The following is a 26,336-nucleotide window of genomic DNA, read 5'->3' on the forward strand; positions in this document are numbered from 1 at the left end:
AGTGTGATAACCTTGTCAATGTTTATACTAACTGCTTTCAGTTTCTCTGTGAGAATTCTGTGATTTGAAGATTCTGAGGTAACTCAAGGACATTGTGCATAAGACAGCCCACATCCCAGATTGTCTCTCTTAACATTTTGGCGGAAACTTATTAAAAACTAGTGACAAACATTCATTTAGCAGTGTAAATGCATCTAAACATGACAGAACCTCCACAATGTATTCCACAGATCATCACAGCCTCTATGCAAGTGAAATTAAACTCAAAATTACCAACAATCAATAAAACTCAGCATTCTTCTCCCAACTCAATTTTCATACAAATCCTATTATTCACTGTGCCCACACAGTCAAAAGCATTTCTATATATTAATAAAGAAAAGAAAAGAGAGTAGAAAATAAAAGGGAGTGAGGCAGAAATAAAAAAATGTAAGAGAAAGCTGTAAGAAGTATATACAATGGAATGTTACTTACTGTTTATATTAATAGAGTTAAAAATAAAACATATTATTTACTCTTATTTAGTTCTGATTATTATTAGTTAAAGCATGACAGATTATTTACAAACAAGCATAAGCAGTATAATCAAGAAAGTATAATTAGAAATAGCATTTGAAGAACTTATAAACTTTTACAAGAAATAAATATGTTATTATTCCATTAATGATATTTTCATTACTGTTCTCTCCCTGCCCTCCCCCACCCTTTACCCACTACATAATCTAAATAGAATGTCATTGTTTAAACAAAGAAAATAATAAAAGAAGAAGGAAAAAAAATGATAAAGATAAAAAAGTATCAAATTACTAACCTTACTTTTTCAGAAAGAAAACAAATCGAGTCACAGCCTGCCATTAAATCCTCAGGCATTTTGACTGGTTATGAAACAAAACATTTCTTTGCACATAGAGAATAACTTTGATTAAATCTTTTCCAAAATATTTGTGGCTTTCTGGAAATGCAGGAACTATATTCAAAAGATTAATAATGAACTAAAATGATGAGAGAGAAAAAACATATAACAAATCATTTGGTTTTTAGTCTCTTCTTCTTCTCTGAAGTCTTCCAGGAAGCTTCAGTTGCCAATCTCTTTAATGAAGAACTAGCCCATTCCATTTCTTCTATTTTATCCAAAATCCTTTTTATTTGACAAACAGTAAAGCAGAGTCTAAATCATCGAAGACCTTAGGACCATCAGGAAGGAAGATTTTAAGCTTGGCAGGAAACAGAAGGTATGTTTTAAACTGTGCTTTTTTAAGCTCCCTTATTAGTGGCAGAAAAACTTTTCTTTTAGCAATTACCATGGAAGAATAGTCATTGTCAAAACGCACAGTTGTCTCATTAAACTTAACAGGAGCTTTAGCCCAAGCAGATTTAAGAACCATCTCTTTATCAAAGATGATAGAAATCTAACTATAACTGATCTAGGGTAGTTTTGTTAGACTTAGTATTAGCTATAGATCTATGTGCTCTTTCGATACCAAAAGAGAATGCTTCTGGTAAATCTAAAGTTTTAGGGAGCCATGTTGTTAAAAAAGAAGTAATATTGTTACCTTCAATATTTTCTGGCAGTCCAAAAATCCTAATGTTATTGCACCTAGATCTATTTTCCAGGTCATCCAGCTTTGTTTGTAAATGTGTATTTTGTTTCAGCAGAAACTCAATGTTGATTTCCTCTTCTTGTATTTTATTTTCCATGTCATTCACAGCTTCTTCTATGCCTGTCATCTGGATCTTCTGTTGTTGCAGGTCCATATGTAACAAGTCTATTTGTTTTGTAGTTTTTTCTATGAAAGTGTCTATTTTAGTATCCATTTTATCCATCTTAGCAGTAAGTTGCTGGACTATAATTATCAGAGACTGAAGTTCTTTCTTGATGCTGGAGTCTTGAGAATTTGTCTTACTGGAACTCATTTCAGACTGATAAACTGACAGGAAAATTATATAGTTCAAGAACTATATAAAACAAACATATTTAGAAAGAAAATTACTTCAAGAATTAATTTTTTAAGTAATTAATTCCTGTCAATGTAATGAAATTGGTGGAGCTGAAGAAATCTGCTGCTATCCTGTGTTCATCCTTGGCCACGCCCCAAGATTTGATATTCTGAGTACAGAATTTATGAACAGTATAATGAGTGCAGACGCTATGGACACTAAGATCTGATTCGGATATTGTCGAAATCTGTGAAGGCTGCCAACCCAGCTAGGTAGAATTTTGTAAAGAATTCTATGTCATTGTAAATGTTAATATGATATATAGGCTTGTCTACAAATGTAAGAAAACTATATGTTCTGTACTGAGCTTCAAGAATGTAACCACAGTGCACCCTGCTGGAAAAGAGCAGAAATGTGCATAAACTACATGCCTATGCAAATGTATGTGTTGATGGTAAAGGCTGGAATATACAGAGTTAACTTGCGAACTCTAAGAAAATAAGTAAAGAATTTTACATTGTGCTAAAGTTACTTTATCTCAGCTAAGAAACAGGATGTCTAGTAATAGGGGGTTCTTTCTATTGTCTTGAGACAGAGATAATTACTAGGCTTCACATGTAAAGTGTTTTTGTATTGCTCTGTGACTTTCTAGCAGCTGTACATTTGAGAGATAAGTATTTTTCACAGAAATATACTAAATTCCATTGGTTCCTGTTAGCATGGGAACTAAGGCAGAAATGTCAAGAATGATATAATCTGAGATGACCCATCAGAAATGTTTCATAGTAACTTATGAACTATCTCAGAGAAAGCATCTGTGCATTTTGTATCTTGTCTTGGACCTGTAAACATCCATTCAGCACATGCATTTGCCTGTATCTGTAAGTAAGACTTAGATCATAGTAATTCTCTTAGAGATAGATAGGATATAGTAAGATCAGTCTAGATGTTTTCTGTATTCATGTGAGGCTGTCCTGCAATGTTGTTTTAAAGTATTTCCTGTGATTCTGAACTCTGTTGTCACTGTTTTGAGGCAATGAGTATTAGATTGTTCTTTTATTATGTAATATTAAATATATTTAAACCTTTTAATTGTGGCTGGTCTGTTAGAGATATTTAAGCTCTTAGAGCACTTGCATACGTATTTGGTGACATTGCATAGGCCATTCCTACATAGCCTTAACCATGGACACACTTACCATTTGGATAACAGTAACATTACACTGTAAGATTGGGCACCCTTTGGTAAGGGCCTTTATAGTAGCTGATAAGTAGTGTTTGGCAGCAGTGATAACTACCTTATAGTCAGGATAGAAGGGGGAGTAGTAGTAAACCAGTGCCAACCTTCTCCAGGAGTGTCTGTGTGTGTGTTTGTATATAAACAAAATTTCAAAGTGTATGTGTGTGCGTCAGCTACTTGGGCAGGGACATGAAGCACTGGTTGGACAGAGAGGGTGCTGGAGGTTTTGGCTTGACCACTCAGCTGAGATCTGAACCCATAGCTGTGCCAGTGGGGAGTCTTATTGGGGATCTGGAGCAAGAGGAAGAAACCAGCCCCAGACTGACTGTGATCTCTGTGTGCTCTTAAGGGAAATTGTACTTTACTGTGTGTGTACTTGTCATCCTCCCAATGTGCATGTCCCTCACTGGTGCTAGTGGTGAGGACTGAGGCTCCTTGATTACTGGGCGAGTGCAGGGGTGTCACATGTTAATTGGTGGCAGTGGTGGGATAGCCACATCACATATTAATTGTTTAATAGTAGTGAGATAACCGCATCACATATTAATTGTTTGGTAGTTGTGTGAATATTGAATTCCTGTAGGCTGTGTACAGTGGTCACTGAAGGTGTTTGTACTCTTAATCAGCCAAGCAATGAACATTCAGAGGTCATATCACAATTGATTTATTTTATTAGCTTAGTCAGGGAGAGCAAGCAAGCATGTCAGCGGAGGAGTATGGCAAGCTGACAAGGAGCCAGTTGGCTGAGATGTGCCAGGCTAAAGGACTGGTGCATAAAAACCTGACTAAAGCAGATATGATTGCAGCTTTAGTCACAGCTGCATCAGACAATAGCAACCAGGAGGACAATCAGACTGGCTGTGGAGATGTGCAACTCTCAGAAAATGGACAGCTCATCCTTTCCACGGAGGAATTAAAAATCCATCTGGAGTTAAAAAGACTTAAGTTGGAGGCCAAGTGCTTGAAAATAGAAGCAGCAGAGGTCTGAGGAGAATGAAAAACTGCTATGCCTGGATACTGAGGAGAAGGAGAGGCAGAGGCAACATGAAAAGGAGATGCTGACTCTTCACCAGAGTCATGGAGTCAATAGGGAAGGAAGTAACCGAACCCCAGAAGCAACAAAAGTCAGTAAATTCCTTCTACAATTTACAGAGGGGGATAATTTTGATAGTTCCATTCATATGTTTGAGAGGGTATGTAAACAGTATGATGTTGACCGAGGGCTCTGGGTACAGTTCCTGACCCCTTACTCCATGGTAAAGCTGTAACTGTTTTGTTACTGTCTGATAATTACTGTCTAAATTATAATGCTGTAAAGAATTGTTTGCTAGATTTTTTTAATTAACACCTGAAGCCTATAGAAAAAAGTTTTGTGAGCATAGACACAAGGCAGATGAAAGTGTGTGTGAATATGCTGAACTAAGCACTTATTTTCAAAGGTGGGTGAGTGGATGTCAGTTAACCACATTTGAAGGGCTGACAGACCTTTTGGTGAGGGAACAAGCCCTCAGCACTTTGCCTGAGGACATGAGAATCTGGTTAGCTAATAGACAATGCCTTATTGTAGATGTGTTGGGGAGGAAGGGAGACCTATATTTAGCAAGCAGGGCATCCCTGCACAGGAAAGGGACACCCAGTGCTGCTCATGGGTCTAAGGGAACCCATGATGGCCATCCCAGACTACCACAATAGAATCTGCCAGTAGCAGGGGAAGCCACTAGTCCAGGTACACATCCAGGACCTAGGGTTAAATGTTTTAAATGCAACCAGTGGGACCATGTAGCATATACATGTCCAGAGAGGCAAGGTGGGGAACAAAAGGTGGGAGAGCCAGTAATTGGGAATGAAAAAATGCCAACAGTAGGTTGTCTTGAGACAACAAGGGTACCAAACTACCACCAGAGGTTATATCCTATAAATGAATGGCAAAGAGACCATTGCTAAGAGAGACACAGCCTCTGACATAACCATTGTGAAGCCTGCAATGGTTACACAGGAGCACTACTTGCCTGGTACCTCATAAAGCTCTGACTGGAGTAGACTTCCCAGGCACTACTTGCCTGGGCAGTCTACTCCAGTCAGAGTTTAGGAGGGACCCCATTCCAAGTACTTTTAGCTAGGGTTCACCTTGACTGGGAGGGTGGAAAAGGAAGCCAGCAAGTAGGTGTGTTTGAGGATATCCCTGCAGATGTCCAGATAGGGAATGATTTTGACAATGCAGTACCATGTGGTCATGCAGTTGCATGCAGTCAGGCTTGGAGACAAGCACGTGGGTCTGGTAGTCTGGGGGAGACCCAGACAGACTGCACACTTGCAGCCAGGACTGGTGAGGTGGTTACTTCAGGGAGGGAGCTACCCTGTAGCAGTGAGACTGAAGGTGAGCCACAACTGCATGTGGGTACTGATGTTCCCTTGGACAGAGTGACTGCAAGAGCAGAGGAGAGTAGTATTACCCAGGCTGACAGCGGTGCTGCACTGTCAGCCTGGGTACTACCACTCACCTCTGCCGCTGGACAGAGTGACTGCAAGGGCAAAGGTGAGTAGTAGTACCCAGGCTGACAGTGAGGCACCATTGTCAGAGGATACCAGATTTCCTGTGGAAGGGGAGATGGGAAGGGTTACAACGAGAGAGTTGAGACAGGCTCAGCTCTCAGACCCTACATTACAAGGCCTGAGAGAGGTAGCTAGTGAGGCACCTGATCCTCAAGGGAAGGGGGACTCTGTACACTGTGACAAAGGATTATTGTATAGAGAGTGGACCCCTGAGGTAGGGCTAGAGGGTGAGAGAATACAGCATTTGGTAGTGCCCAGAGTCTACCATCTGGACTTCTAACCATAGCCCATGATATTCCCTTTGCAGGTCATATGGGCATAAAACATACAAAGAGATGAATTATGCAGAGCTTTTATTGTTCTGAGATTTCTAGAGATGTAACAGGGTACTGCAGGACCTGTGAGCAGTGCCAAAAGGTAGGCAAGGGAGGAGACGATGTGAAAGCTCCTTTGATGTCTTTGTGTGTGATTGAGGAGCCATTTCAGAGGGTAGCTATGGATATTGTGGGGCCTCTGAGTATCCCAAGTTCCACAGGGAAAAAAGTATATCCTAGTGGTAGTAGATTATGCTACAAGATACCCTGAGGCAGTGGCTCTGTCCTCCATGGAGGCAGAAAAGGTGGCAAATACGTTGTTAGAGATTTTCAGCAGGGTAGGTTTTCCAAAAGAAATACTGACTGACAGAGGTGCCAATTTCATGTCAGACCTGCTGGCTTGTCTGGGGAAGTAATGTGGGGTGAAACACCTAACGACCACCCCCTACCATCCCCAGACTAATGGTCTTGTTGAGAGGTTAAACTCTACACTCAAGTCCATGCTACACTCATTTGCAGATCAGTTTAAGAGGGTTTGGGACAAATATTTGTCCCATCTGTTGTTTGCTTACAGGGAAGTTCCCTAGGAATCCACAGGTTTTTCACCCTTTGAGTTGTTGTATGGGCATAGGGTGAGTGGATCTCTAGATTTAATTTGAGATGAGTGGGAGGATGAGTGTGAATCCCACAAGGAGTCTGTTGTGACATGTGTCCTAAACCTCAAGACAAGGCTCACTGAACTCATTGGCTTGGCCCAGGAGAACCTGGCAGAAGCCCAACAACAGAAAAAGATCTGGTATGACAGGAATGCTTGAGCTTGAGAGTATGCTGTAGGGCAGCAGGTAATGGTTCTCATTGCTGCCAGACACAACAAGCTGCAAGCAGCTTGAGAGGTACCCTCCAAGGTGGTAAGGAAGGTCAGTGATGTTAACTACATGGTAGAACAGCTAGGCAGGAAACAGGAGCACAGATTGTACTATGTTAACATTATGAAACCTTACCATGATAGGGAGGACCTTGTGCTGGGTATTTACAGTGAATTGCAGGAGGAGTCTGAGGGAGAACTGGTGACTGATCTCCTCAGTGAGGCCCAGACTGATACCTCAGTGGAAGGGGTAGCAATGTCCCAGCAGCTATCCCCTACCCAGGTTAGAGAAAGTTGAGCAGTTGTGTAGGAGTTTGGGGACATGTTCACTGGGAAACCAGGGTGCACCTACCTGGTGCAACACCATGTGGATACAGGACTCCAAAGGCCTATTAGGCAGGCCCCTTATAGGGTGCCTCAGAGAGTCAAACAGACTCTGAAGGAGGAGATGCAGGAAATGGTGTAACTAGGGGTAATTCAGGAGGCCAGCAGTCCCTGGGCTTCCCCAGTGGTGCTTGTACCAAAGAAGGATGACAGCACCAGGTTCTGATGGACTACAGGAAATTAAATAGTCACACAGAGTCAGATGCTTACTCCATGCCTAGAACAGATGAAGTCCTAGAGCAGCTGGGATGGATAAGTATCTTACCACCTTTGATCTTACCAAGGGTTACTGGCAGGTGCCTTTGACTCCCAGTGCTAGATAGAAGTCAGCCTTTGTGATTCCTGTTGGCTTGTATGAGTTCACAAAGATGCCCTTTTGGATGAAAAATGCCCCAGTGACTTTCCAGAGGCTGGTAGATCATATCCTAGCAGGAGCAGGAGATTTTGCCCTTGCTTATCTAAATGATATTGCCATCTGCAGCCATTGCTGGCAAGAGCACATAAAGCATGTTGGGAAGGTGCTGGGCAGGCTACAGGGGGCAGGGTTGACCATTAAGCCCAGCAAATGTCAGGTGGGTATGGCAGAGGTCTCCTGCCTGGGACATAGAGTGGGGTATGGTAAGATCAGGCCAGAACCTGCCAAAATGGAAGCCATTCAGGCATGGCCTGCATCTGTTACCAGAAAGCAGTTGAGGGCATTTTAGGGACAGCAGGGTACTACAGAAAGTTTGTCTCCAATTACAGTAGCATAGCTGCTCCCCTAACAGACCTGACAAGGAAAAACAGGCCAGATAAGGTAGTGTGGACCCCAGCATGTGAGCAGGCATTCCAGAAACTTAAATGAGCTTTGGGAGGACCCCATGTGTTAGCCGGTCCAGATTACAGCAAATAATTTGTTGTGTAGGTGGATGCTTCAAACCATGGGGTGGGGGCTGTACTTAGCCAGAGTTCTTCAGAGGGAGAAGAGCACCCAGTGATTTATCTCAGTCATAGGCTCCAACCCATGAAGGAATGCTATGCAGCTGTAGAAAAAGAATGTCTAGCCATTGTGTGGGCACTGCAGAAACTTCAGACTTATCTGTATGGAAGAAAATTCACTGTAGTTACAATCCATAATCCCTTAACATGGCTACATCAAGCCAGCCAGCAAAATGCCACATTACTAAGGTGGAACCTAGGATTGTAAGCATATGATATGACAGTGCAGCACTGCAATGGGTTTAGCAATGCCACTGCAGATGGGCTCTTGAGACAGGAAATGGGGTAAGGTATTCTGAGATATACTCAACCCTCTCAAGCAATGTTTCTCAAGGGTCACTTGAAAAACTGGCCTGAGTTCTGGTGGGGGGTGAGAAATGTGAAGGCTGCCAGCCCAGCTAGCTAGAATTTTGTAAATAATTTTATGTCACTGTAAATATTAATGATTTACAGGCTTGTCTACAAATGTAAGAAAACTATTTGTTCTGTACTGAGCTTCAAGAATGTAACCATAGTGCACCCTGCTGGAAAAGAGCAGAAATGTGTATAAACTACATGCCTTTGCAAATGTATGTGTTGATGGTAAAGGCTGGAATATACAGAGTTAGCTTGCAAACTTTAAGAAAATAAGTAAAGAGTTTAATGGTGTGCTAAAGCTACGTTATCTCAACTAAGAGACATGATGTCTAGTGCTAGGGGTTTCTTTCTATTGTCTTCAGACAGAGATAATTACTAGGCTTCACATATAAAGTGTTTTGTATTTCTCTGTGACTTCCTAGCAGCTGTACATCTGAGAGATAAGTATTTTTGACAGAGATATGTTAAATTCTGTTGGTTCCTGATAGCCTGGGAACTTAGGCAGAGGTGAGAAGAATGATGTAATCTGAGATGACCCAGCAGAAATGCTTAATAGTAACTTAAAAACTATCTCAGAGAGAAAGTCTTGGACCGTTAAACATCCATTCAACACTTGCATTTGCCTGTGTCTGTAAGTAAGACTTAGATCATAGTATTTCTCTTAGAGATAGATAGGAAATAGTAAGATCAGTCTAGATGTGTTCTGTATTCCTGTGGGACTGTCCTGCAATGTTGTTTTAAAGTATTTCCTGTGATTCTGAACTCTGTTGTCACTGTGTTGAGTTAATGAGTATTGTCTTGTTATTTTATTATTTATTATTAAATATACTTAAACCTTTTAATCGTGCCTGGTCTGTTAGAGATATTTAAGCTCTTAGGGTACTTGCATATGTATTTGGTGACACTGTATAGGCCACTCCTAAATAGCCTTAGTCTTGGATATATTTACCATTTGGATAACAGTAACATTACACAGGAAGATTGGACACCCTTTGGCAAGGGCCTTTATATTAGCTGATAAATAGTGGTTGGTGGCAGTGATAACTACCTTATAGTTTGGGTAGAAGGGGGAATAACTTGTAAGCCTGTGCCAACCTTCCCCAGGAGTGTCTGTGTGTTTGTATATAAACCAAATCTCCAAGTGTGTGTGGGTGTCAGCTACTTGGGCAGGGACATGAAGCACTGGTTGGACAGAGAGGGTGCTGGAGGTTTTGGCTTGACCACTCGGCTGAGATCTAAACCATATAGCTGTGCCAGTGGGGAGTCTTTCTGAGGATCTGGAGAGAGAGAGAGAGAAACCAGCCCCAGACTGACTGTGATCTCTGTGTGCTCTTAAGGGGAAATTGTACTTTATTGTGGGTGTACTTGTCTCCCAGTGTGCACATCCCTCACTGGTGCTAGTGGTGAGAATTGTGGCTCCTTGATTACTGGGCCAGTGCAGGGGCATCACAACATCTACTACCACTGTACATAATAAAACATTCTTAATGAAACTACAGTGTATGCAGACTTTTATTCTGGCCCATACATACACACCCACACAAACGCGTGCACACACACACACACACACACACACACACACACACACACACACACACACACACACACACACACACACACACACACACACACACATGGTTATGTTGCACACTTACCTGCAGGCAAACTGGAGGAATGCAATTTCACCTATGTCATGTCTTTTGGATGTTGAATGACATCAGAGCACATGAATAAACCCACAAAGAAACAGGGAGGGCATGCAGACTTCACACAGAGGAAGTCAAAGCCAAGAATTCAACCAGAGATGTGAGTGAGATGCTCAGGCTACTCACTGCTCTACTGCACCAATGATCAGTTACTTTCACACATATTTTGCTCCTGCCAGACCACCAAAAATAGTTACTAATCATATGCAATACCAATACTTATGATGGGAAGGGAATTTAATCATGACCAACTTGTTATTCATAAATACACTGCAACCCCATGTACACACACTCACAAGCATAAGCCACATCAGTAGTAGTAGTTTTACACCGATTTCAGCAAATCCAATAAATTCTGTGACACTACTCCTGCCATGCCAGATCAGTGACTACTTAACAGTGATCAAGCAACAGCAGGGGTAAGTCAATTGTGCCCAGAGATAACCTCCATACCCATCGATTACAGACAGTTAACTGACTATATACGCCATGGATGTCTGATTGTGTTGAAAAAAATAGTAATAGTAATAATAACAATAATTGTCACAGTAATAAAGTATGTCAAACACATCACAATTGTCTTGCAATAAATTCCAGAAACAACATGATAATCAATTACTTTCATCATCAGACAACACACACCCTCAAAAAAGGAATTGTATCAACTTCTGCATATACTTCACATGTCGGACTATAATAAAAAATGAAGGGCATGTAATTTATTTCAGCTTTGTTCAACACAAAAAGTAGACATACATTAAATTATTTCAAATTGCTTTACACATATCACATTAATCATTTAAAACCAGAATAATTAGCAACAGACCAGTTTGTCATTTACCCCCACATAAGGCCCAACACTTATAATCAGCTGGTCTGTGTAAACTTCATAAGTCTGACACTTATAAAAAGAAAATAAATAAATGAATTAACAAATCACTTTCTCAATTTCTTAATAATAAGATAAGGGAAAAAGCCATGAGAAGATTAAAAATATTATGCAAATTCAGGAGTATTCTGTCAGCTTGGGGACAGTTGACAGGTAAGGTGACAGACTCATGGAACAGTGTGGTATAGATGATCAGTGCCTCTTTAAATGAGGTACAAGTGAGAATATGACTAGCCATGTCCTGGAAAGCCATCCACTGCCCATATGTGGTTGCCTACCAGTAGCAACATTAAAAAATATATCTTATTCTACCTCCAATACAAATTTCAGCTTCATTTTATACAATGAATAATCCCTATACTTTACAATTTTACATTTGGTGGCTTCATTTTCCATCCTATTCTAAAGCTATCTGGTTCATTGTCTAAGTAGATTCTGAGTGGGATGGAAAGGGAAGCCAGCAAAGTGAACACTCAGCTGTACAGCACCTCCATCCTAGTGCACAACAGCTATTTTATCTTTGAACAAGGGTACTGCAGGGCATTTATTGATTTTTGTGTCACATTTCTTTACTTTAAGAAAATAAATAAGTAGAGGAAAAGTACCACTAGTAAAATGGTACCCCATGTGTGCACCTAGGTCAACTATGCATGAGACCAGCCATGCAATCAACCTGTACTTGGTTTTACAATTTGACGGTTTGAAATGTGAAAATATTCTAAGTCAGTCTACACAAGTTTTCATCAGACCTGTCCATCAGCCTTAGCTCAAACCCTTCAGCCCAATCAGTGTCCTTTTCTGGATGTCAAAAAAGTTTAAAACACTGTCCCACATGAAAGTAGGTAAAATGCAAACATTGGATAGGGGATGGCCAAAGTGCTATCAGCTTAGGTTATGGGATATGGCTGTAGCAGTGAGCTCAAAACATATGAGAATAACAATTCACCACAGATACCAAGTTAAATAGTTCCAGGTTTTGACATTATCTGGTGTTAGTGGAAGCCTTCTTGAAACAGAGGAAGCTTGCAATGAAAAATCAAATCACTAATCAGGAGTAGGAATCAAGGCAAAAGGAATGTGCAATGTCTGTGAGTATCACAGGGTCTGTAAATGAGGGCTTAGGATAGTCAAGTGTTCCTGGCTGTTTTGAAGTAACATGAACTGCAAAAGCTATGCTTTATTCTGCCAGTTGTTACTGTTGGCCTATGTTAATATCATTTGACTCTGGATCCGCTACCATTATTGTAGGTATTTACTGAGTTAACCAAAGAAAGGTGAGCCCCTGCAAGTATGGTAGTTACACAGCTCCAAAAATCCTTGAGCAAAACTAAAAATACAGAGCCAGCAAACCGTGACAGAAAAGTTTATTATTATAAAGTAGGAGAACAAAACAGACCATTTTCGGCTGTAAGTTTAACAAGCCTTCATCAGTGTAGTAAATTCTAGTTGCAACCATTCTCTTTTTATATTGTATCACCACTAGAGGCTAGATAAGAAAATTGCTTCCATTAACACATTAGAAATATTCATTAAGTCCTGGTGAGAATAAAGCACCAAGTTTGATGATCCATTTTTTTCTCTTTATTGTTCAATAATTGGTGCCAACCTGATTTATTATTTCTGTTACCCTGTATTTTATCAATAATCGTAAAATTAAAGACTGCATTATGATGTTTTTCAGTGTGTTTATATAAAGCATTTGTTGGTTTCTTGACACTGATATCACTAATGTGTTCTGAAATCCTAAATTTGATTGGTCTTGAGGTCTGGCCCATATAAAAGGCAGAGCAGCTGCAAGTGGCCATATAAATGAGCCAATCTGACTGACAATTTGCAAATAATGAGATGTCAAACACTTGTCCAGTATTTTTACTAGTAAATTCTTGTGTCTTCAACATTCTTTTACAGTGGGTACAATGATCACATGGAAAACGACCTTGCAAAACCCCACCTTCTAGTGTCGTCTGTATTGAGTGCATATCAGATGTATGCACATGTTTATAATGATCCATGTATGAGCCAAGATTTTTGCCCCTTCTAAAAGAAAAATGACATGTATCATCTAAAATTTCACATAGCCTGGTATCTGCTAATAAGGTATTCCAGTGCCTCAGGACACTATTGAGTAAGACATCCGTATTTCTTCCATATGTAGTAATTAATCTGATTTGTGAATTGTTATCTGATATTTTGTCCCTATACTGAAGTAAGTTGGTCCCATCCTGCTTGGATGCCTAGTGTTTGGCCTGATAGATATCCCCTCTCTTGTAGTCCCTCTGCCTGAATCTCATAACTAAATCTTGCTCATAAGACTGATAAGTGGCTGCATCCAAACATATCCTTTTGATACATAGAAACTGTGACTTTGGAATGTTTCTGCATATGTGAGGTGGATGAAAGCTGGTAGCATGGAGTAAGGGGTTGAACTGGGGGTGTTTACAATAAACCTCAGATGTTAAAGTATGATCAGCATTTCTGGTTAATAACACGTCCAGAAAAGTAATTCTGTCCGTGTCAAAAGTAGCTGTAAAGTGAATCCCCCATTTGTTATCATTCAAGAATCTAATAAACTCCTGAAGATATTCTATATCTGACCTCCATACTAACCAGCAGTCATCCAAATATCTCCTCCAAATGTCTATCTCATCAATGTAGATGTTATGAGCCCTATCATAAATCAGGTGTTCCTCAATACAGGCCATAAAGAGATCGGCATATATGGGGGCAAAGGAGGCCCCCATGGCAGTTTCTTTAATCCGTAAATAGCAGTTGTTTTGAAAGTAGAAAACACTTTTAGTCAAAACATGCTCTATTAAACAGAATAGGAAGGTATTAAAGCCCAGTAGATACAATTCGGACCTAAGTAGCCAATATTCTAAAGCCTCCAAGCCTGCCCAATGGGGAATGTTCATGTATAATGCAGAAACATCCAAAGTACACATCAACCACTCTGCCTCCAACTGCATTTCTGAGATAACCCTGAGAAATTCGATGGTGTCTTGGATTCTTGCTCTAACCCATTTGAGTAAGGGTTTAAGATGTAAAGAAAGGAACTGGGATAGAGTTCAGTAATTGAGCCTGTGCCAGAGACAATTGGTCTACCTGATGGATTTTGTAAACTCTTATGTATTTTAGGTAAGAAATATATGTACTGGCTGGAAGGCTCCCAAACTGTTAAATGGTAAAGTGTGTTATCCATTATAATCTCCTCTTCCTTAGCAGTGTTCAAGAAACAATCTATTTGTTTCTTGAAGCCAGTGGTGTGGTCCCATTTGTGTATAGTAACATTTATCGGAAAGTTGTCTCATTGCTTCCATGTTATATTGTGACCAATCCTGTACCACTATAGCCCCACCTTTGTCTGCTGGCAATATTACTAGTTCATGAGTATCACCCAATTCCTGTATCATATCCATCTTATGTTTCGATAAATTGTTGGATTTCACACGGTGATCTCTATTGTTAAAATGTAGATCTTTGAGAACTGAGTTCTGAAACATGAGGACAGTAGGATGCATGGGTGGAATAAAACTGGATTTGTGATATTTAAATCCATGTTGTGATTCTGATTCAGATGTTGTTTGGAAAAAAAGTTTCAGGTTAAGGGATCTGCAAAAAGAAGAAACATCCCGTGCAAAAGTTATTATTATTAGTAAAATTTGAATATCGACTTAATGCAACTTCTATTGTCTCCAGAACTTCAACAGGAGGTATATCTGTATACAGAGCAATAAGAAACAAAGTAACTACCAGAACATAGGAGTGCCAATGAAATTCCCAGGACCATAACCACAATTTTCAGAAAGCAAAGGAGTTTCAGAATTATTGTTATTTGCTTCAATCATAAAAAGTGTTGTGACTCACAGAATTAGGTTTTGCCCAGGAGTGATTCCTGTAGCACCCCCACAAGTTACATATTTATATTCAGAGAGGGAACTGGTAACCTTCACTATCTGGGATCTGCTGGGCAGCCAGTCTGTAATCCAGTGAGCAAATGAATGGCTTTATTCTAAGCTTGTCTAATTTTTCAGTAATACCTCCATCAGGGATAGTGACAAAAGACTTGGTCAGGTTGAGATAATCAGTGTGCACAGAATAACCACTTTGTCATGCTGCTATGAACATTATTCTTCTTATGACTGTCTGAGGGGGCTTGTGTATTTTTTTGCTGCTATTATTGGTTTATTTATCCTTCTGTGGGTCTTGCATTGAAAATCTTTTTTAAATTGAAATGTTATAATTTTGTTCTTGTTATCCTTGTTTCCTATGTGCTCTCTGGTGAGTAGATACTCGGAATTTCATTTAGGCTGCACGTATGTAGTACTAAATGACAATAAAGTTTACTTTGACTTTGATTGTAACCTTTTCAAGAAAGCTTACTTGGTTCATTAGACAGGACCTGTGCTGCATAAAACCAAACAAATTGGGATCTAATTCAATTAAGTTATCTATGTCTGCACAAATGAGTTCTGATCTGATACTTTCTGTGCCTTTACATATAATGCTGGTGAGACTGAGAAGTCTATGATTACCCTGGTCTCTAGAGAGGCCACCCTGGTGAATCACAGTGGCCGATTTCTAGGCATCAGGAGAAGCTCCATATATAAGCTGAGGCTGAACAGTTTGAGTAGAAGCTCAGATAGTGCATGCTTGGCAGTAATGAGAATGCAGCCAGAAAGGTTGTCTAATTCATAGAGGTATTATTTTTAGCCTTTGATAGGGATTCTAAAACTTGTTCCAAGGTGATTTCACAGGAAATATATTCTCAGGGATAGTAAGGGCAACAGTATGGGTAAGAAGGGTAAAATCAGCATTAAATGTGAGTGCTAATGCATTAGCCGAATCCTTGGGGTCAGAATGGGTGATATTATTATGAAAGATCTCAGTGCATTGTTGGACATTATTCCTTAATTTTAGACATAACTGAAGAATGATTTGCAATCTCTTTTGTAATCTCTTTTCAAATAATGTTTTTAAGTTCATTGTTGGCATGTTTCAGTGTAGTCTTGAAGTAGGATATTGGAATTTCCTGCAAATTTGTATGGGAGTTCCACCAGAGAGGTTTATTCCTGAAAGTACAGTTATATTTAGAACAGATGGATACTGGCTTTTCTATATGAAGCTGTTAATGTGGTGTTAGAAGTCAGAGCTGAATTTGGCAATCCTCTCATTTGGGTCAATTTACAGGGATTGTTGGGAATTTTGCACAGGTCTTCTACAAGATGAAGTAGGTTCACCTTAGAGAAGTCCCTAGAAATGATCTCATTTGGTGGTATCACATGGTCTGACAGAGAAGATGACTGCTTGTAGTCAGATTTACTCAAGAATTAGGAGATGCATAGTGGGGGTACAAGTGAGTCTGAGTTGGTAAGGAGTAAGTCAAGGATAATGGAGCCTCTGTTGGGTAGTTTTACAATTTGCTTTGGTATTAATGAAGCCTAGAACAGGTTGAGCATAACTATTTTAAAGGTGTAAGTGTGCCAATCAATGCTTGGGTGATTGAAGTTCTCTAATAATAAAGTATCTGGTTTAATATTTAATGTCACAATGATGTTCAAATAATTTTTGTGATCTTTGGTTGGCAATGATAAGGATCTGTAGCTAGCAATGAACTATCAAACCAATGGTTTCTGCAGCAAGACAAGCCCATCCATGCACCCACACAACCACATATATATATATTTTTTTCTAACTCTGATGCCGTACAGTAATGGGAGAAATGGAAAATTTTCTTACTCTAGTATAGATTTTGCTATTTTTAATGCATCCCAGTCAATTAATATGTTAATTGAAAAAAAATGCACCCCTCAGTTTCAAATGAACTAGCATGCATTCAATGGGAGGGTGATATCCGGAGAGGCAAGAGAACATTCCTTTTGTAAGGGGCCTGGTACTTCAGTTAACTTCTCTGCACCTACCATGTTTTAATGATACTGTTGTGTTGCGTTTTGTGTTGCATGGCAACCACTGAACCATTCTATGCATCTGTCAAAGTGAAGCCACGGTGAATGCCTTAGAATTTCAATAGGAATGGAGAAACAACATGAGTGTTATCACTACCATATGTAGGTCAGCATGTAGCATTCTGCTGAGTATGGCTTCCGTGCATAACTTTTACTTGCCCGTGATAATATATTGTAGGACACTGTATGTGTGTGTGTGTGTGTGAGTGTGTGTATGTGTGTGTGTGTGTGTGTGTGTGTGTGTGTGTGTGTGTGTGTGTGTGTGTGTGTGTGTGTGCGTGTGTGTTTGTGTGCGTGTGTGCATGTGTGCGTGTGTGCGTGTGTGTGTGTTTTCTGTATGTGTGTGACAGAAAGAGTGCGGGGGTGAATACCTCTCAACCTCTTAGAGCAAAAAATCTGGACAAAGCCTAAAATGATGGGGAGACAAATAGGGACAGATTTTAAATATTGCTCTTACAAACTTAGAAAGATGATAGAATAGTAGGTTTTACATTAGCATAAATTTTCTGAAGGACGTGAAGTCTTAGACTCAAATGTTTGTCATTATTTAATGACTTCAATCCTCAGCTATTTGCCGGAAAAGTACAGATTTTAGGAGGAACACACCAAAAATATGAGGCAAAAATCTGGACATTCTGCGAAAATCTGTACAGTTGAGAAGTATGAGGGAGACTGTGATTTTCAATAGATATCAGTCTATGATGTTTGTGGATTATCCTTGTAGATAAACAACAGAAACTATATGAAATGTGAGGTCTTCCTCTCTTATTGGTTCAAATGTAGAGCCAATGTAAGTGAAGTTGCCGGGAGCTTCACAGCCAAAGCTTGGTTTTACAAGCAAGCTTTTTTACTTTTGAAAGTGGAATTGTCATTTTTCATTGGAGCTTCATAGTCAAAGTGCAGTGGTACAAGCATGCTTTTTTTTTTTCTTTTGGGAGGGGATTTGACATTTCGCATTGGTGAGAGAGCATTTTACTTACAGGTGTGGTTTCATTTACCTGGTCGGACAGTTTGAAGTGGAATTGTGTTGGTACAAAGTTTTTACAATGGAAGTGACAGTTTTCCATTTTACTGTTTGCAGTGTATGTGTGTGTGTGTGTGCAGGGACGTCGGGAGGCATACGCACTGTACTGATTTCAGTACAACTTGTTTAGAAGGGGGGTAGCTTTTTAAAAAAAAAAAAAAAAACGTACATATTTAAAGGGTGTTGGCTCCTTTAAGGAGCATACCAGCCAGTCGGAAGTGAGCTCACATCATGTCCGGCTGGCTGCGAGCGGGAAACAATCACAAATGGATTATCGGAAGGAAGGAAGGCAAGTGTGCAATCGCAAATGGAGTGCGGAAGGAAGGCAAGTGTGCAATCGCAAATGGAGTGCGGAAGGAAGGCAAGTGTGCAATCGCAAATGGATTATCGGAAGGAAGGCAAGTGTGTAATCGCAAATGGATTATCGGAAGGAAGGCAGGCATGGCAAGTGTGCAATCGCAAATGGAGTGTGTGTGGCAAGTGTGCAATCAAATTCTGGATATAACTGATGCCTCTTTTTATAGCTTCTTAGGGTGAGTTTTGTAGCTGTGTTAGTATGTTCAGTAATTAATACTGGACATTCAAATTTTCATCCCTACCTAGAGACACAGAGAACATATGATGTTATGTTTAACCTAAGTGCAGAGGATTAGATACTCTTTTATCAAGTAGAGGGTCTGTCTCCACTGGTATTACTTTCCTACTCTTTTCCAGGTAGGTCTCCACTGGTATTACTTTCCTACTCTTTTCCAGGTAGCATAAACTGTAGTATGTTATAGGCCTCTGCTTATGGTTCATGTAATAATGTCTATATGTGCAGTTGAATTCTAAGTACCAGGATATACCTCTTAAGTCTCACTAATCAATAGTGTGAATGCACACATCATTCAAGTGTGTGCAATCACAAATGGAGTGTGTGTGTGTGTGTGTGTGTGTGTGTGTGTGTGTGTGTGTGTGTGTGTGTGTGTGTGTGTGTGTGTGTGTGTAAATGCCCCCACATAATACACCTGCTGGCTATAGGTGTTCAGGCTCAAACCTTGTACCTTTGCTTCAGGGTAAGAACAGTCTAAAGTCCCTAACCACCACCATTTCTGAACTTTGTTCAGATTTGCTTTTCTAATGGTTGTGAGCTATGGTGAGAACTGAAGTTGTATTTCTCCCATTATTGTTTTTGATGTTTGTCCAGGTTTTTTGTGCTAAGGTGTGAAGTGAGAACTGAATTTGTATTCCCTCATTATTGGCTTTGTTTGTCCAGGTTTTTTGTGCTAAGAGGTTGAGAGCTATCTAAATGATAGCCATTAAGTTTGTCTTCCTATTTTTCAAACTGCTGATTTAGCATAGTGGTATGTTGCACTGACTATAGTGCATATGATTCTGGGTTCAAGACATGCATGGTAATAACACAGCATTTTATTCTAGCAACGTTTCAAAATTATACAAGCAATGTTTAAAATGTGTCCCTGTTTTTTGGGCTCTTGCCCCCCCCCCCAATAAATGTTGGCTTTTTCCAGATTTCTTGTGCTGCAACGTTCAGAGATACAGCTGAGTGTCAACATTTTACAAGGAGCTGAGAGCTGCAGGGGAACTTAAGTTTAGTGCTGCTTATGCAGAGTCTGCTTGTACTGTTAATAGCACAACAGGTAGTGTACTTGCTTTTGATGCAGAAGTCTGTGGGTTCTTCTCCCACAGTAGGTAGATGCATTGCTGATACTGTACTGTGTTGTAAAGGGGGGAGGATGCTATAGTCTGTTTTGGCGAAAATATCTAGTAGTAACTATGAACCTGTTATCAGTTTGCCATCCATTCCCTATTGCAATATTACTTGCGTATCATTGTTTTTAATGCAACATAGGCAATTTATTCCTCAAGGGCAACAGGCACATTATTTGTAGATGAAACCATGAAATATAAAGTTGTTTGCTAGCAGCAGCCTCTTCATTAGTTACAGATTTCTCTAATGTGGAATTATGTAGATGGCTTTTACTAGTTCAGAGATTGTGCATATTTACTGATACTGGTGGACTGTAGAAGTTTAAGTAGACTTTTATGATGGAAGGTGTATCAAAGAGCATGTGTATGTTTCATGTGCAAGGGGCCTATGATTTGAAAACAGCCGAAAGTTAATCTTTATCTGCCACTGGCAAAATGTATTTTCTTTGAATGTGGGTTTCAATGCTGTTTCAATTAATGTGAGTTTCAAGGGCAGAGAAGTTTTAATGCTAAGTCTAGTTTCATTGTGAGACTGCATTGCTTTGTTTAGCAGATATTTATTGGTGTTCGTGCTGTAAAATGCAAAATAAAACTTTTTCTGGCAAATCATTTAGGAATGAAGTCACTAAATAATGACCAACGTTAAGTTTCAGACGTCATAATCTTCAGAAAAATGCATGCTAATGCAAGACCTGATATTCTAGCAACTGTCTTAAGTTTATACAAGGTCAATTTTTAGTACTGTTTGTATGTTCCCGTAATATATTTGGCCTTGTCCAGATTTCCTGCATTAAGAGGTTGAGAGGTATGTGCAAATAAATCGCTTTATAGAATTAGGAATATCCAAACCTCTCAACTGTCCCCAATTTTGGCTCAAAATGTTGCTCTCCCCCTAATAATCCCTCCGCAAAATAGCAATTTTGGAAGAAAATGTGGAGGGTTTACTTTACTTTTATAAATAACTGTAATGATCAGAGTTATACATTACTTTTATTTCAGAAATGCATGTAGATTCTCTAATTTTGTCAGCTAATCTAAGTTAACTGTGCTCATATTAAAATGGTGTCCCTTCTTTGATAGGTTCCCAGCTGTATTGTCTAGCAATTTTATATTTTTGCATCACATTTTTGGTCCATTTTTCATAAAATTGCGGTTTTCTGGCAAATTAGTGGCAAATCGTTAAAGACTGAAGTTAGAAAATAATGGCAGACATTTGAGTTTCAGATTTCGTACCTTTCAGAAAATTCGTACTAATGCAAGACCAACTACTATTCTATTATCTTTCTAAGTTTATAAGAGCAATATTTAAAAAAATGTCCTTATTTTTGGGCCTTTGCCTCAGTTTTATTTATGAGTTTGTTGCTCTAAGAGGTTGAGAGGTGTGTGTGTGTGTGTGTGTGTGTGTGTGTGCCTGTGTGTGTGTGTGTGTGTGTGTGTGTGTGTGTGTGTGTGTGTGTGTGTGTGTGTATGGTAGGTAGGTGGCATACCTCTCAACTGTCCAAATTTTGCAGAATGTCCAGATTTTTGCCCCATATTTTTTGTCTGTTCCTCATAAATTTTGTGATTTTCTAGAAAATCATTTGAAGGCTGAAGTTGCTAAATAATGACAGACATTTGAATTTCAGACTTCATGTCCTTTAGAAAAATTCATACTAGCACAAATCCTGTTATTCTAGCAACTTTCTCATACTAGCACAAATCCTGTCATTCTAGCAACTTTCTAAGTTCACGAGAGCATTATTTAATATATGTCCCTGTTTATTTTAGGCTCTGTCCATATTTCTTGCACTAAGAGGTAGGTAGGGGTGTGTGTGTGAATGAAACATCCTAGTTAGGGGTAGCAGGTGGTTAGTAATTTACTCAAGCTCAAAACCTGTACCCTAGTTACAGAAAACAAAAGCATAAATTCTCTACCCCAACTACCATGCTGCATTTTTCAAAGAACTGACATTTCAGGTTAATTTTCAATTCAAGGAACCAAGTTTGAGTGAATTTATATTATATTACTGAAGAGGCATTACAGCGAATGCCTCTTCATCGACACTAAAAGAGCGAACCGTGAATTACGAGAATGGCCGTAGCTTGGCTGGGGAGGGGGGTAGCAGTTTGAGAGCTGTGAGTACAAATTTGAAAATCCTAGCTACACCCCTGTGTGTGTGTGTGTGTGTGTGTGTGTGTGTGTGTGTGTGTGTGTGTGTGTGTGTGTGTGTGTGTGTGTGTGTGTATGTGTGTCTGTGAACTGACCTCCATAGGAACCATTCCAGTAAATCACTGAGAATTAACAATGCCAGCTAGTAGAGTTTCATAATAATCATTCAGAAAATATTGTATGTTTTTAACTATTTTTTGTTAATAGTTGCCCACTCTGTTATCCATAAACCAGACTACTGTCCAGCCCTATCAGACCTTGTTCAACCCTACACTAATCTCACCTCATTCAGGTCAGCAGATAAAATATTGCTCAAAGTTATCAACACCTATAACTTTCATGGTGATTCATTATACAGCCACTCCATAGTCAAATATTGGAATTCTCTTCACCAGCATATTCTATTCATACCTAATACTCAGAACTTCAAATGGCTCCTAATAGAATATTTCTCAAATCACTGGTTATGTTCCTGCACTTCCTCTGGCTAAGCTAATCCTATCCTGCTCTTCTGTCTCCTCTTATTTTCTACACTCTTAGCTGTTAAACTATGGAACTACTCTAATTTCAGACATATCTTCATCATCAAAAAAAAAAATCTGAGTTGAGATGTTGATATGTATGTAATTTTTATCTCTGTTACAATTATGTGTGCATTCTGACTTTTATCATGCCTATATTGTACCATGTATTATTTTTAAGATTTGTAACCTTATGTACCATGTTTACATTATTCTTTAACAACTGTAACTTCACTTGGGAGCTTTTCTCCCCGGGTCTCCACTGAAAATGGGCTACTTGCCCAGTCAGACACTACCCAGTAATCAAATGTAAATAATAAACTAGGGTAGGCAATATATGAACACTGCCTGGTTAAATGACTTGCTCATAGCTGTCCGAGAGTAAGTAAATGGAGATAGAAAGAATCAAACCCTGTATCTTTAACTACAGATGGCAACCGTTTAAGTGCTTGGAGTCCACTCCTCTGCAACAACTGCCAAAGCTTCGTTAGCTACCTCATTTTTTGATAAATCTCCAAGAATTGTAGCTGTTCAGTAATTAAAGTCATTACAGTTGTACAGTTCTTACTGCTTAGAAGATGCATATCCATGCAATGCATGTTGTTCTTTTAACTTTTTGAGTGAATTAGAGTTGTCTGTCACTTAAGGCTCTGAGCTGTTAACAAAATGCTTCTTGTAATCAAAAGTACAGAGTTTGAACCCTTCCACCTTCATTTGTCTACTGTGTGACTTTGAATAGGTTACTTGCACAATGCTCCTGAGCCACCACTGAAAAGGCACACTTTGTCCAGTGGGTTTACCTGGTTAACAAATCAGTACAAGGAAATATTTAAAATTTGACCTTCTTTTTAGTCTTCTTTTCCCAACTATTTTTGGCTCTAACAAAAATGATTGGGCAAAGAAGATGAGATGCATTTTGGTTTGTTCCTTGTTAACCCTGTGGCTTGTTGGTTTGTTCCTTGTTAAATACTTTGTCTGGTACTTAATACAGATCAGTAAGCTGTTAATGAGCTGCTTCCTGTAGCACATGGTTTTGATTTCCAATGCCTTCATTGTCTAGTACATTAAGGCTGACCATGTCACTTCACTAGATAGTCCACCTGGGCTACCTCAGAAAAGGGAAACTTGTATCCAGTGGTCTGTCCCAATGTGTTTGCAAATGTGTTATCCATTTGTCTTTTGAATTCCTCCACCCTTCATTAATGCTTCACTAAATGCTATTTGACTATGAATCCAGCATGTCTCTTGCAGTTTAAAGGGTTTCCAGATACATTTTCATTAAATGTGAGTTTCAAAGGATGAGAATTTTACGCTTTTTGATGCTAAGGCTATTTACAGTGTGAGTATTTTGTTGTGTTCATCAAACGGGTTTCAGTTTTTTTGCTGTATTCTTAATAAAAGTTTCAAATGACATCCAAATCTCTGTGGTCATTGTAAAAGTAAAGAAAAAATAGTATGAATATTGGCAGGTTTGAACAGTATTTCATGGTAACTAGGAAGAGAGCAAAGTAATGAGTTATAGGTATAGCTGTGAGGAGCAGTCCATTGCCTGCCTAGGGCTTCATTTGACTTTGATCTGGCTCTGGATACTGCAATACAATTCCAACATTACATGGAGAGACAGACATCATGTGTTAGGATATGAGTGTACATGTAGCTCACATACCTGAACAAATTACATAGGCACACATGCATGTCTTTAAGTGACATTGGGGAAAATGCTGAGGTAAAGCTGCACTGTCAGCTTAACAGATATGTAGGAAGACTTGTGATTCCAGTGATGGGACACACTTACATATATTGTAGTAGTGTGCAGCAGGATAACTCACTTGTCAGGGTAATTTGCTATCTGCAAAGAAATATTAGTGTTACATTGCCAATTGTCATGGTACAACTGCATCATGTTGCCATGGTTATGGAGCAAGACCCAGTGCTGACACAATTTGCATAGTTTTTATTGTTTATATATCACAGTATTACATAACTAGTACATTCTATCACTCTCACTGTTACAGAACAAATGCTTTTCAACTGTTTACCCCCTACAGCCTATACAAAGGGTACAGGATCGACAATGACAAGGGACAGTCTGAAACTATATCCAAGAAAATTCCTGTGCCACAGTTCAGTACACAAAAGGATTACATGTCAATAGCCAGCTCAGTGGTACAGAAGAAGAGCTCAAATCTACAGTACTAGGCCCCCCCCAGGCCAGTTACTCACAGAGGAAGATGAACACAATAAAGGCAAGAATTTTTTTATTTTCAATTTTAAAAGCATGAGGCAACATAACACTGACATCAGTCAGTAATGGGGTGATCATTTTCTCATGTACATGGAATTGTTGGCTTGTACACATATATTATCATTTGATATGTGCTCACTCCACATACATGGAATTGTTGGCTTGTACTCATTTATCATCATTATACGTGCTCACTCTCACGTACATGGAATTGTTGGCTTGTACTCATTTATTATCATTATATGTGCTCACTCCCACATACATGGAATTGTTGGCGTGTACTCATTTATTATCATTATATGTGCTCACTCTCATGTACATGGAATTGTTGGCTTGTACTCATTTATTATCATTATATGTGCTCACTTGTATTGCCTAATGAACAGAATTCAAAATAATTCATTACACACTACAGAAATGATCTATTAACAAACTTTATTTCTACTTTTAAACAGAAAGTCTACTTGAATAGCGTATTTGGCTAACATAACTAGTGGCATAAAACAGTAAATAAATGGAATTAATAATTCAAAACAGCACTTCAGCCATGCAGTTCAACAATTCTTTAAAGTAATGCAATAAGAGGAAAAAGGTTAATACATCATCGGTTGGCACTTCATCACAGCCACCTCATCAATTGGGGAGCCCAAAGCAGTCTGGCTGGAGATTCCAACAGGGAACAGGCCTAGGCAATGAATCCATTCCACAGAGAACTCCAAACCAGACCCCCATGAGACCTCATCTTATATAGGCTGCTTGTTTACCCAAAAATCAGATATATCCTATAACTAGAATGTTCTTTGACTAGAGTATTCTCTTAGCAAAATGTTCTCATCTCACAGGAAAAGTACAGACCACGTGACAGCAAACAGGGAGGGTGGCCAGTAACCCACAGGTGCTTCAGTAAGCTTGCCAAGTTCCCGTGATCATGCTCTCTAAAATATGTAAACAACAGAATATTCTACCAAACTATTAAGCTGAGTCATCATAACAACTTGTACTGCCAAGCTTATTCGGGCCTCCTCCCCAAAACACATAGAAGAGAGTAGGAAAGTAGAATGTTAAGCTGAATATTAACCCATTAATAGCTGAGTGTCAGCAATCAGGCTTACACATACTGAATAGGAAATGTTTTTGATCTTCGGTTGGTTAAGTATTGCGGGCCAGTATAATTTATGTAAAAGACTGAATGCAAGCGTATTAAAGAGAAGGGCAATACTAGCGCTAATAGGCATCCATTTACATTTGCTAAATGTAATGTAGTGGCGTTCATTTGTGTTAGAAAGGTGAATAGAGCTAGGTATTTTGATTGCCGTAATTTGGAGAAGAGTGGTGCTTTTGTGTAGAACAAAGGGCAGTAGTTGTCAGGCAATATTCTAATCTGGGGAACAATGCATTTACGGTGTTGGATTGTCTGGCTTCACTAGTTAAGAAGTTGGGTAGTTTGTAGAATAGTTTGAGTTACACTAATAGTTTATTTGTTGGGGATTCAGTGTGCTT

The sequence above is a fragment of the Protopterus annectens genome, chromosome 4.part0 (assembly GCF_019279795.1).
Source record: "Protopterus annectens isolate FY-2018-M chromosome 4.part0, PAN1.0, whole genome shotgun sequence".
NCBI lineage: Eukaryota > Metazoa > Chordata > Ceratodontiformes > Protopteridae > Protopterus > Protopterus annectens.